This window comes from Colossoma macropomum, unplaced genomic scaffold, assembly GCF_904425465.1.
Source record: "Colossoma macropomum unplaced genomic scaffold, Colossoma_macropomum, whole genome shotgun sequence".
Taxonomy (NCBI): domain Eukaryota; kingdom Metazoa; phylum Chordata; class Actinopteri; order Characiformes; family Serrasalmidae; genus Colossoma; species Colossoma macropomum.
The window spans coordinates 15,900,872-15,913,567 of NW_023494793.1; the positions used below are offsets into that span (position 1 = coordinate 15,900,872).

At 36.8% G+C, this 12,696-nt stretch overlaps 1 protein-coding gene across 1 annotated transcript in view; it reads left to right on the forward strand.

The window, feature by feature from the left end:
* Window positions 1-12,696, forward strand: part of ralgps1 (Ral GEF with PH domain and SH3 binding motif 1) — a 156,454-nt gene that overhangs the window by 93,007 nt on the left and 50,751 nt on the right. The gene's annotated exons all lie outside the window — the stretch shown is intronic.

A 12,696-nucleotide genomic window follows, 5' to 3' on the forward strand; every position in this document is an offset into this window, starting at 1 on the left:
TTATACACACACACACACACACACACACACACACACATGCACCACACCCCTCCTCCTCTCTACTCACTCTCTGTGGCTATTCCTGTCCTTTTGGCTGTCATCTGGAAAAGTTGAGCAAAGTCCAGTGATGTCGCAACACTCAGCTCCTAATTGGGCAGTTGAATCAGGTAGTTTACAATACAACATATATTACATATTACATACAAGTTCCAATTTTGGCAAATTTTGGCAAATTCTTTCAACCAATAACCGGTCATCATTACTTACCGACTAATTGTTACCTGGCAAACTCGAAATTCAGGCATGTGACCTATCAAAATGTTGATTGTAATGTTTTACAATTCAATTTACAGACAATTTACTGACAATTTACAAATGTAAAACACTTATGCACACTTATGAGTGCACACATCAGTTAAATTCCATATTAAAGCACTGAGATAAAAACTGTTAAAAACTGTTAAAAACTTAAAAACTCTTCCTTGAATGGACTGTGGAACATATTACTGATAGATAGGGCCAGACATCCAGTCGCATGCAAAAGTTTAGGCGCCCCTGGTCAAATTACTGAGGGAGATCATAAAACGTTATATTATGGCACATCTTATATTTATATTTTATGGGGTTTTTTTCCCCAATATGTTAAACTCAGCAAATTGTACTTCAATTAGTATTTTCAATAACATTATAACATTGATTGAACAGTTGTTAATCGGATAATTAGTTAATCATTAACATCCTGATTAAATACTTTAAATTGCTTTTTACATCATTTTTTGTGTCATTAACATGATCACGTCCTATTGCAAGCGGAACAGATCTGGATTCTGTGTTTGTTTGATAGTGTTTTTTATTGAGGCAGTAGCTGCCAGCATATGAGCAAGTAGTATAGTTGATTTGCTATTGCTCATATCAAAGGTTGGCCACTTGATAGGTGATGTTGCTGTTGTTGTGTTCTCTTTTTGCCCACTCGTGAGTTGTTTGTTTACTTACCAGAAAAGTGATTTCAGAGTTATTTTAAATCCTCCTTGAAACAGCTGGGTTTAGCAGTTTACCAGATGCTCTGAACAGTTCACTTCCGAAGAACAAGAAAGTAACCGTGTTATACATGCATCGAGACATTCAGATGCTTTTTTGACTGTGAGGAATATAATGTTCTATATGTAACATACTATAGCTGGTGTACATACAACCTGATCTCAGAAAGAATTTGCAGCAATTACAACAGTGAGAGCACTTTTGTCCCATTTCATATTACCACTGTTTCTTCTCAAATGCTGATATTAAACCTTGAATATTGGCCAATATGGATTAATGTTTTCTCCTTTTAAAGTGCTGCGTTTTAAAAGCACTTCACTTAAGATGAGCATCTAAGGTTTACCACCTAGTTTGTTTGCTAAAGTCTGCATCAGAGTTTGAGTTTTATGATTTTTTTTTTTTTGTTGCTTCAGTTAGTTTCACATTGCAGTGGTTGAAGTGTACCAAATTATACATGTAGTTACCTAACTACAACTCTATTTCCCAAAAAGCAAGCAAGCAAGCAAAGTTTATTTATATAGTGCTTTTTACAACAGGTGTTGTCACAGAGCAGCTTTACAAAAAAAAAAAAATCAGCATTACAAAAAGAAATCCGGGTCAAACCCCCATGAGCAAGCCAGTGGCGACAGTGGCAAGGAAAATCTCCCTAAGAGACAGGAAGAAACCTTGAGAGGAACCAAGACTCAGAAGGGGAACCCATCCTCCTCTGGTCGACACCGGATAGTAAACATTGTTAGTACAAAAACGGGAAAAACAGGTGGAGCAAATGATTAATTTGATTAGTTTAGTTTATGCAGCAGCAGCAGCAGCATCAGTGGGGTCAGGATGTGAGGGTGAGGTTTGCACGGCGTCGTTCAGCATGAAGCTCAATGGTGGTCAAGCCAGTCCAGAGGGCTGGCAGCAGTGGCACATGATCAAGGCAGAAGAGGCAGCAGCATCAGACGCACAGGATGGGCACCTGTTCAACCCGGCAAAGAAAAGAAAGAAAGGAAAAACACACAGAGAGTCAGTTCTGTAATGGGTGACTGATCACAGATTAAAGTGTTAGCAGAGCAGCAAAGACTCTGGCAGGTATAGAACCAACAGGGAAAACTAGTTACCAAAGGCTTGACTATACAAGTAAGTCCCGAACATTAACAGGAAGACTATTCCAAAGCTGGGGGGCTTTGTATGTGAAGGCTCTCCCCCCTGACGTAACTTTATTAATTCTAGGTACTAATAGTAAGCCAGCACCTTGTGATCTAAGTAGGCGTGATGGTTCATAATGGGAGAGAAGTTCACTCAGGTACTGAGGTGCGAGTCCGTTTACAGCTTTATAAGTCAGTAAGTGAATTTTATAATCAATGCACAATTTAACTGTTAAAAAAGTTGGGACGCTGTGCAAAATGTAAATAAAAACAAAATTTAATGATGTGCAACTCATTTAAACCCTATATTTAATTGAAAATAGCACAAAGACAACAAATCAAATGTTGAAACTGAGAAATTTTATTGTTTTTTGAAAAATATATGCCCATTTTGAATTTGATGCCAACAACACGTTCCAAAAAAAGTTAGGACAGGGGCATGTTTACCACTGTGTTTCATTACCTCTTTTTTTAACAACACTCTGTAAGCGTTTGGGAACTGAAGAGACCAACTGTTGTAGTTTTGAACGTGAAAAGTTTTCCCATTTTTGCTTAACATAGGATTTTAGCTGCTCAACAGTTCTCCTTTGTCGTATTTTTCATTTTATAATGTGCCAAATGTTTTCAGTGGTGATAGGTCTGGACTGCAGGCAGACCAGTTTAGCGCCCAGACTCTTTTAATACGGAGTAATGCTGGTGTAATACATGCAGAATGTGGTTTGGCATTGTCTTTCTGAAATAAGCAAGGCCTTCCCTGAAAAAGACGTCATCTGGATGGCAGCATGTTAACAAAACATGTATATATCGTTCAGCATTAATGGTCCCTTCACAGATATGCACGTCACACATGCCATGTGCACTAATGCACCCCTATACCATCATTAATACTGGGTTTTGAACTGTGCACTGATAACAAGCTGAGTGGTCTTTAGCCCAGAGGATGCAGTGTCCATGATTTCCAAAAAAGAAATTCAATTGTTAATTCGTCGGACCACAGGACACTTTTCCACTTCCCTTCAGTCTATTTTAAATGATCGGCCCAGAGAAGATGGCAGCATTTCTGGATTCTGTTTATATATGTTTTCGTCTTTGCGTTTTTGAGTTTTAATTAGCGTTTGTGGATGCAGCGACAAGCTGTTTTCATAGACAGTGTTTTTCAGAAGTGTTCCTGAGCCCATGCAGTGATTTCCACTACAGAATCCATTTTTAATGCAGTGCCATCTGAGGGCCCAAAGATCACGGCCAGCAAATACAAATTTTTGGCCTTGTCCCTTGCGTACAGAGATTTCTGAATCTTTGAATGTTATTATGTACCGTAGATGATGAAAAGCAAAAGTTCTTTGCTATTTCATGTTGAGAAACGTTATTCTTGAATTGTTGCACTATTTTATTGTGCAGTCTTTCACAGAGTGGTGAACCCCTCCTCATCTATACTTCTGAAAGACTCAGCCTCTCTGGGATGCCCTTTCATACCCAATCATGTTATTGACCTGTTGCCAATTAACTTTTTAACTATTATAGAACTTTACCAGCCTTTTGTTGCCCCCGTCCCAACTTTTTTGGAATGTGTTGCTGCCTTCAAATTAAAAATGGGCATATATTTTTCAAAAAACAATAAAATTTCTCAGTTTCAACATTTGATATGTTGTCTTTGAGGCATTGTCAATTAAATATAGGGTTTAAATGATTTGCACATCATTGCATTTTGTTTTTATTTACATTTTGCATAGCCTCACAACTTTTTTGGAAATGGGGTTGTACTTTTTATTTCACTAGCCTATCATAGTGTGAAATAAGATCTGTTCTAACTTATATTATTAAAAATATGTATTATCATACTCTAAACCGAACTTGATATTGATTGGTTTAATTACGGGTCAGTTTGAATTCAGTCAGGTGGTTTCTTCCAACAGTCCAAAGACATGCAGTCAGGCCAATTGGACACGCTAAATTGTCCCTAGGTATGAGTGTATGTGTGAATGTATATGTCTTTCTGACTGCCCTGTGATGGACTGGCGACCTGTCCGGGGTGTTTTCTGCCTCCCGCCCAATTAACGCTGGGATAGGTTCCAGCACCCCCTACAACCCAGAAGCATAAGCGGCTTAGAAGATGGATGGATGGTTGCTATCTGTAGTCCCTGTGACAAGATCAGATGCTTCATTATTGCTCTTCTGATGTTATTAGCTGCAGTTTGTGCTGCAAGAATGACTCGAGTCTCTCTCAGGAGTCAAATGTTAGGCAGATTATGCATATAGTACAGCTCTGAAGTGCACTGCACTGAAAGGCATGCTGTGGTGTTGCCTTGTTTGGTGCGGATCATCATAAAAATGTGGTCCCACCAGCGGTAAATTGAACCAGGATTTGATGGAAGCAGGATTTTTGCTGGACAGTTCTTTGATGTAAAATTGGGTATGAATTGAGTGTTCATATCAAGTTTTTTGTATTTTATAATCAATAATTCACTTGAGGTAATTTCAACTAGCTTTGTGATAGGAAAACACTGTAACGCGTGGTCACTTGTGACTTATTGCTTTAGAATATCGCAGGACATACATGAAAGAAGGCACACATAAAACCTACTAGACCAGTTAGACCGTTTCACAATGTATCTCAGAAAGTTTGTTGGATTTATTGTTCCAGTGCAGTTATTAGCACTGATGTACATCATAAAATCTGCCCAATTAGTTGTCCCTTTTTTGTGGCCTGAATGACGTCTGTTTACATCTCAGAATCAAGTGTGAATGCTAAGCAAACCAAAACTAAAATCCAACAGTGCATCATTTTCTGTTTTGGTATCAACCCGGGAACTGGACTACATATAAATTACATATAAAACATAAACACACCCTAAAAATAGGTCATGTTCTAACTACTCAAACACTCTCCCATCCCTCAGAAAGAAATACACAGACGACAACATGACATCATACAATGTGAGGGCCATCTTGGTGCCATGTCTGTTTCTTATGAAGTCATAGGATAAAACATAAAACCCCTTCTAGCTCTCACTGTAACAGTTCAAAACATTCTTCTTTTCAAACCATCTTCAAAATTCCAAAAGTCTTTAAAGTTAATAAAGACTGTAGGCACTAAAAGAAGCAGGGCTTATAAATCTGGCAACACAGCCAAGCTGGTGCTGTTAAAATCTTTAATTTCCCAGAACAGGAAGTAGGTTCTGGGGTATTTACAAGCTGCTAGCTGTCGTACTGTTCCCCCAAAGCAGGCACACTTGTAAAAAGATGTTGCCTTTTAGGTGTTCCCCAAGCAGATGCTTAATGGAAACAGTAATTCCACTGCAAGTTAAAGCTCAGCTGCTGTTTACCTCATCAATAACTTTGTCAAGTATAGAAAGCAGTGGCCTGGCTAAGTGCAAATAAGTGATGCGCCATGGGGTTGCCATCACTCAAACCATTGTGCTTTTATTTGCTTAAATGCTGAGATGTTTAGGATTCTGACTGTTATCTGTTGAACCTAATCAGTCAAATCAGTCAACAGCTCAGACTAGGAACAGACTTCCCTCTCCTTGTCTGTTGTCTCTTGAGCTGGAAAGTAAGTATGTGCTGGAAAGGCACTTGATGAGCCATGATAAATTTACTAAGGTTTAATAGAGAAAGACACTCATAGGAAAGGTGCGTCTGAACACATTTTGTTTAAATCAGATATTTCTACAAAAGCCATATACTTCTGTAAGTATTTTTTCCAGTGTTTATGGACTTAGATGTGTAGTGCCTAAACGTAAAATAATTATCTTTTTATTGTGGAGAGATTATATATGGTATTTTAGGGCTGGGCTGATATAGTTAAAATATACTATGCTGTGCAAAAATCTTAGGCCATCTGAGAAAATGATATAAAATATCGCTTTTTTCTGAGCAGTAACCATTTATTTGTTTGAAAAATAACAACATTAGAATCAGTCAAAATAAATAAACAAAAAAGAATACATTGCAATTGATTTGATGTGTTTGAGTATTAGCTTAAATATTTCCACACCTCTCATCCAGCTAATGAATCCTCCTTTAAATTAAAGCATGTGCTGCTGATGGAATTTAACAAATCCTTGCAATGACTGGAGTTCACTGAGAAGTAAGGAGCCAAACCTGTGTTCTTTTAACTATATTCTTCTATCAAGATATCAATACCTTTTTCAAAACACTAAAAAAATCTTGTTACATTTGACTGTATTTAGGCTTATTGGTGTTTATTCTAATGTTATATAGTGTAAAAAAGGCAAAGAGATATTTAGAACTGTTCCATGGTTTTTGTCCTTTCTCTTAAACTGTTTTTGTTAAATGCTGGGTATAGAATCATATTTTGCTTGGCTGGAGCAGTTCAATGGAACATATTTCAGAATATGGAAGATGAAGTAAAAGCTTATCTCCTCCAAAAGCTCTTGGAAATAAACACATACTGCTCCCTGATATGGTCTGCTATAAAAAAGTTGTAAAGTTTTGTGTGGAAAGCACTCTGGTCAGATGTGTTCTTCTGGAAACTGTTTTTCCTGCCCTTGTTGGTGAAAGGGAGAATCACAAAGACAGCAGTGGACACAAAGCTTAGTGTGTTCAAAAGTCTCTTAGGAGAAGTCCTGATTTTCAGTCTCTCTCTCTTGAAATAGAGCAGAGCGGATTTTGAGAGGCTGAATTAAACTCCACTCCACTGTAGGATTGTCACGACTCAATACCAAAATGATGCTATGAAAAAAAACAAAAAAACACTCACAGTTGGCTTCAACTATTCAAATAATCACAGGTTTGTTAGTATCAGGTTTCTTCAAATTAACAGCTTTATTTTCAAATTCAGTCTCTTTTATCAATATACTGTTCCAAAGATAAACGATTTAAAAATGTCTTTTGACATGTTTTGCAGAGATGATTAACAGTGAAATAAGGACATTCATTATAGCCTCTTGGCAGAATGTTTAAACTGAGCAGAAAATAGATTATACCTTACATTAATCATACTAAATAAACCTGTTCACCTACACTAGGATTTAGAAGTTGGAAATCACTGTTTTCAATAATAGGAATCCAGTTTGGCTGCAGACAAGTGTACTAAATGATTTTAATATGCTGGTCCTGTGCAACTTCACAGCCTTAAAGAAATGAAGAAATTTTAGATGTATACAGCTATGATGAACGGAGCTGTAGAAGATTCTAAAATGATTGACATAGTTGTATCACATTAAGAATAAAGTTATAAAAAAATGAATATCCAGAATATGTCATAATTTAAAAATAATGACCACATCTCAAGGCAGCTTATAATAAGGTAGATAGATTATTCACAAAACAATTCAGTTACAAGAGTTACAAGTTAATGTTAGCCCAAGCTAACACATTAGCCACAAGCTAACATGCCAATCATGATAGTTTTACAATTCAATACAATACAATATGCTCTTATTTAATTTGATACAGTATGGTACATTATATTGTTATATCCTTAATTCATTTTTGCCGGTTTCAGTTTTTGAAAATACCTGTTACCCTTTACATTGTAAATGTAAATTTCATAACGAATGGACTAAAAGAAACAGCCCAAAATGACTTGGAAAGAAGACTGGTTCCATTGACTTACATTAAAAGTAAAGTAGTTTTTTTTCCTTCTCCTGTAAAGTTACCATTTTGGAGGTTTTCTTCTGACAACAGCTTCTTAAAGTATTGGAGAAAAAATTTAATTTAAAATAATAAAATTGCCAGTATAGCAAATTATTCTAAGCACTTTAATGATCATATAAATGTTGGTGATATGGCAATAGGGACAATCTCTATCTAAAATTAGCCTGCACAGTTTGATTAACCTATAGCTAGAATGAAACATCAGTATAGCAATAGCTTGTCAAGAATTATTGTTAAGAAAATATTAAAAGTTGGTGTAGTAGCACTAAAAACCACAGACTTTTTGATATATCATGCAACACAATGTCTAGCACAACGAACAGTCACAGTCGCTCTGTCGATTCAATCCATCTGAATATCTCTCCTTCCCATAAAAAGCGTTGCATGGTTTACCGTTTGATGAACTCAAGTGACAGCATGGAAGCTGAATCACAGCATAAAAATATCTTTACCCCCTTTTGGTTAACTGCAAAAAAAACAGGTTGATCTAAAATGAATAGATAAGGGATGTCATTGAGGATTGTATTGTGTACATTGCGTGTTGTGTGGCAAGGCCACACCTTTGCCAGACCAGAGGAACTCTTTTATAAGATAACCTCTTGAAAGTAACCAGTTTCAAAGCCAGTTTCATTAGATGACATAAGTTCTCCAAGTGGTAGGGGAGAAAAAACCTTTTGTCTCTTTTACTGCACCAGACGGCCATGTGGTTTGTGAATGAAGCTGTCTAATCTTCATCTTAGACTGGGTGAACTACGCTGGATGCTTTACCGTCGACTCTGTCCTTGGCCTGCATCCAAAACCAGTGTGTTACAGCGCGGCTTGCCTCTCTCTCTATTGCTAATCCAAAACAGGTGCAGAGGCGCTAGTGAATAAAAACAGGAGGAAAAAATTTTTAAACATTTCTGCCACTATATTGAAAAAGTCTGAACTTTCCCATATCAAAATTGGTTCACATGGGAAGAGTTGTAGGGAAAAGTGGGTTCTTGCTTGGGAAATGTTTTACATATGCTTCTGTCGAACTTGTTAGTGAGGGCACAGACGCTTTGCAAAGCTAACTTGGTAATTGTGCACCATTAAGGGTCTCTGCATTTCATCTTGGAAAGAGTTACCCTCTGCATTGTGTTAACATTTCAAGAATAGACCAATAGAAATGATCCAGAAATGCTTGGACTTCCATTACAAGTTGAAGATGTTTTTTACTTCTCATGTAAAGTTACCATTTTGGAGATACAAGGTTTTGTTCAGACAGCGAAGATATATTTAACAGAAAACAACAGAAAGAAATTTGCAAGGCAGCTAAAGCCTATTTGGGTAGTTGCTTGTGTGAATGTTTGTGTCTCTAAATGACAGTGACACATTCAGGAATATCTTTTATATTAAGACATAGCTGTAATTTTAAGATGGGAAGGATGGACAATTTAAATACTGATAGATTTGATATTGCACTTAGCATTTGAATCTTTTTTGTAATTTCCTATTAAGTATATGTTTTTGTTCTTCCTGACAATGAAAAATGAATAACTTTTGTACTGTACACCTGGTGCTTAATTTTGTATTCCCATGGTAAGTCTTTCCCTTTTGGTATATTTGCCATCACTACCTTGCCAGATGTCTTGGATTAGAGATGTCTTTAACACAAAGAAAGATTGTAAAGCAAAGGTGTTGGAAATAACATTAACACAGTCGTTAAATGTGTTAGGTCATGGTTTGGCTAATACGCTATAGAACTGTTACTTGGAAGCAGGCAGCAAGATTTATCACTTCACTGAAAGATAGAAGTCTGTGTTGGGCATGCTTAGCTTATGTGGCCTTTTAATGTGTCAAACCCAATCTCTGCTTCCTTAGGAAGGCATTCCTCATAGCACAGAGCATCCCCAAATGGCTTTGAAGTGTAAAACACAATCTCCCAAGCACATAAATACCCCTTTCTGTGTGTTATCAGCCTGAAGAGGATTCCTTCCGAATGGATCTTCTGTTTTAGTCATTCTGCTGCCAGACTGTGACTGAACACAAACACCAGACCTCAAAAGGAGAGTCTTGCTTAAAAAAAAGATACTTTTAGTTTTGGGACGTCTTGATTAGATTTTTCACTGTAGATGCTGCCTCATGCAATTGTATGCAACTTAATGTGGTGGCACTGATATTTTTTAAGAATTTTGTAATGTTCAGTTAAGCCTAGGACTGTATGGTTAACCCAGAGGGCTTTAGAGGTTGCAACCCAGGGCCCCTCAGCCACTAAGGGGGCTGATGGAGTTTTGTCCTTGTAAATTATCCATAGTTTCACATGGGGTTTTGGATGTTAAAGTGGTCAAGCACTTTGGGTTTATGTGAATTTGGCAAGCGGAGCAAAGCGCCTATACTATAACTTGATGGAAATGTAAATTATGTTAATGAATTCTGTTTATTTAATTAATCAGATTAATTGAACTTCTTGATATGACAAAACATTCCAATATCTTGCCATTCTACTGATTTTCACAATCATGTAAATACATTTTCCTTTCTTCTGTTTCATGGTGTTTCAACTTGCTACGTGAATAAATTCATTATGGCCCAACTGTTAAGTAGCCTACATTACTGTCATTGTTTTTTCCTGCTGTAATATTCTATCCCTAATTCTAAAGCACTGTGTCACTGACATAGTTTGAATAGCCAGAAACTGTCACTACTGAAACATAAATGAAATATCTTCACCCATTAGTTGAATTTGATGTGAGTGAATTTTTACTAAATGTGACAGTGAGCCTGCATGGTTATGATATGACAGACAAACAATACTGATGGTCTGACCCAATTGTAGTTAAGACGGAGAATACAAACAGTTATTAATTGTTAAATCTATTAATTCAATGGGAAGAGCTCATATAATGCAGACTAAACTGAACATTGTTGTTCCCACATTGTTGGTACCTATGAAAGAAGTGAGGCTCCCCTACCTTCTACACCCAAGTTTAACCCCTCACACAAAAAAGTTGGGACAAGGGCAACAAAAGACTGGTAAAGTTGTGCAGCATATCTCAGAACTAAGCAGGTTAAGTGGCAACAGGTTAGTAACACAATTTAGTATAAAAATACATTATATTGTGTCATATAATGGATACTGTACAGTATACTACTGATGAAGAGCAGTATTCAGTATATACTGATGCAATGTGCAGTGTACAGTACATAACATGCTATTTCGAACACAGCCTGAGTCTTTTAGAACACTGCACATTATGTGGAAAGAAAAACATTTTGCAAATTGGAGACTTTGTGCAATTGCACTAGAATGCATTTCTTAGTGTGGTGGTTTTGCTTTAGTGCTGCTTTAATCTTAATACCGGGACACTTTTGATACAGCCGTGGCTGTAATGGCTGTGTTGTAGCTCCATCTTTACACAGATCTGTCTTGTAGGTCAGGAACTGACAGCAACTCTGTTTGGCTGCTAACACACAAACCACTATTCTAATGAAAGACTGTGGCAGAGAACCAGACAAGAGAAAATAACCAAGGACTTAGATCACCACCACAGGAGGGGCAGTGTCTGTATCCTTTATGCAGTAACTATACACTGGTTGTTGTTGTTTTCAGTCTCTCTGTAATTGTCTTTTTAGGATACATGCAGTCATTCGTTGTTATGTATTGATGATACCCATGATATGCTCAAATCATAGTAATGAAACATTGTCATAATTCCCACCTTTAACATGCATTGATTTTTTTTTCATGTCCATGTACACTGTCCCTTAGTTATTAGAAGGGGTGCACAATCAGAATCAGCTAGAATCAGAATTGGATAAATTGCTCTAACACATTATTGGGATAATTTTAGCTAATCTATTTGCTGATCTTTTGTGAAATATACAAGTGCTGTATTTTGTTTTAATACATAGCTACTTTGGCTAATGAAATGCACTTGGCATTTAACCATTTTTGGTGTTTAAGCATTTACATTTTAAACGAATAGTATTTAACTATCCCAATGAGAATTTATTTTTATCATATTATTCATGCAAAGCACCACTTTTCCATAGCAGCCATGGTGCTTTTTAGCCTACAGTCTCCTGTAATCTCATGTAACCTGTGCCAGCTTTTGCATGGTGGTATCATGTGACTGGGGGAGTAATAACTAGTGGCTGGAATTGGATATGACTAAATTAGGGAAAAAATTGGGAAAAGAAAAAAGAAATATTCCAGCAAGTTCACGAGCATTTTATCTGTTGTCTTAATCAAGAATATTTAATTAAACAGCATTATCAATTTTGTCTTTCAGCATAATGCTAATTTCTGTTGGATTTTCAGTATTATGTTGGCATCAAGCTAATAGTTAAGCATATTTATATTTCATTTCTAAACTGTGTTTAAAGCTACTCATGACAGTTTTGACACTTGAGGAAATACTTTTTTTTTTGCTTGTTTACTTCATATCCAAGCAAATACATTACATACATAGCGTATTTCTCTGTTGTTGCATGCTAAATCAACAGCTGATCCCACAACAGTGCTAGGAGTCCTAGGGTTGCCAGCCATCCAGGACTTTCCAGAATCTACCTACCTTAGATTTTACAGGGCTGATTATAAATTGGCTACTTCAAATCAGCCCAGAGAATCAGCTGTCAACCAGTTTAGCTTTCAAAAAAATCTGAGCAGGCCATAAAAATTCATGACTGCTACTCTATTTATCAGTGTGTAGATGTCAAGTTATGTGATACAGTGTTGTACCAATTATCATTACTATGTTGTAGTCAGTGGATTGAATCTGTTACAGGATTGCAGTGCGTTTTAGAAAGACATTCTGAAGGAGTGATTATGCACATTCTGGGTAGTGTTTTAGCTGAAAGTGAGGTCATCTAAATTGGACCATATGAGGTCCTAATTGATTAATGGTATGAATGTGTCCACATACGTGCTCTTTGTCTCTTCCAGCAG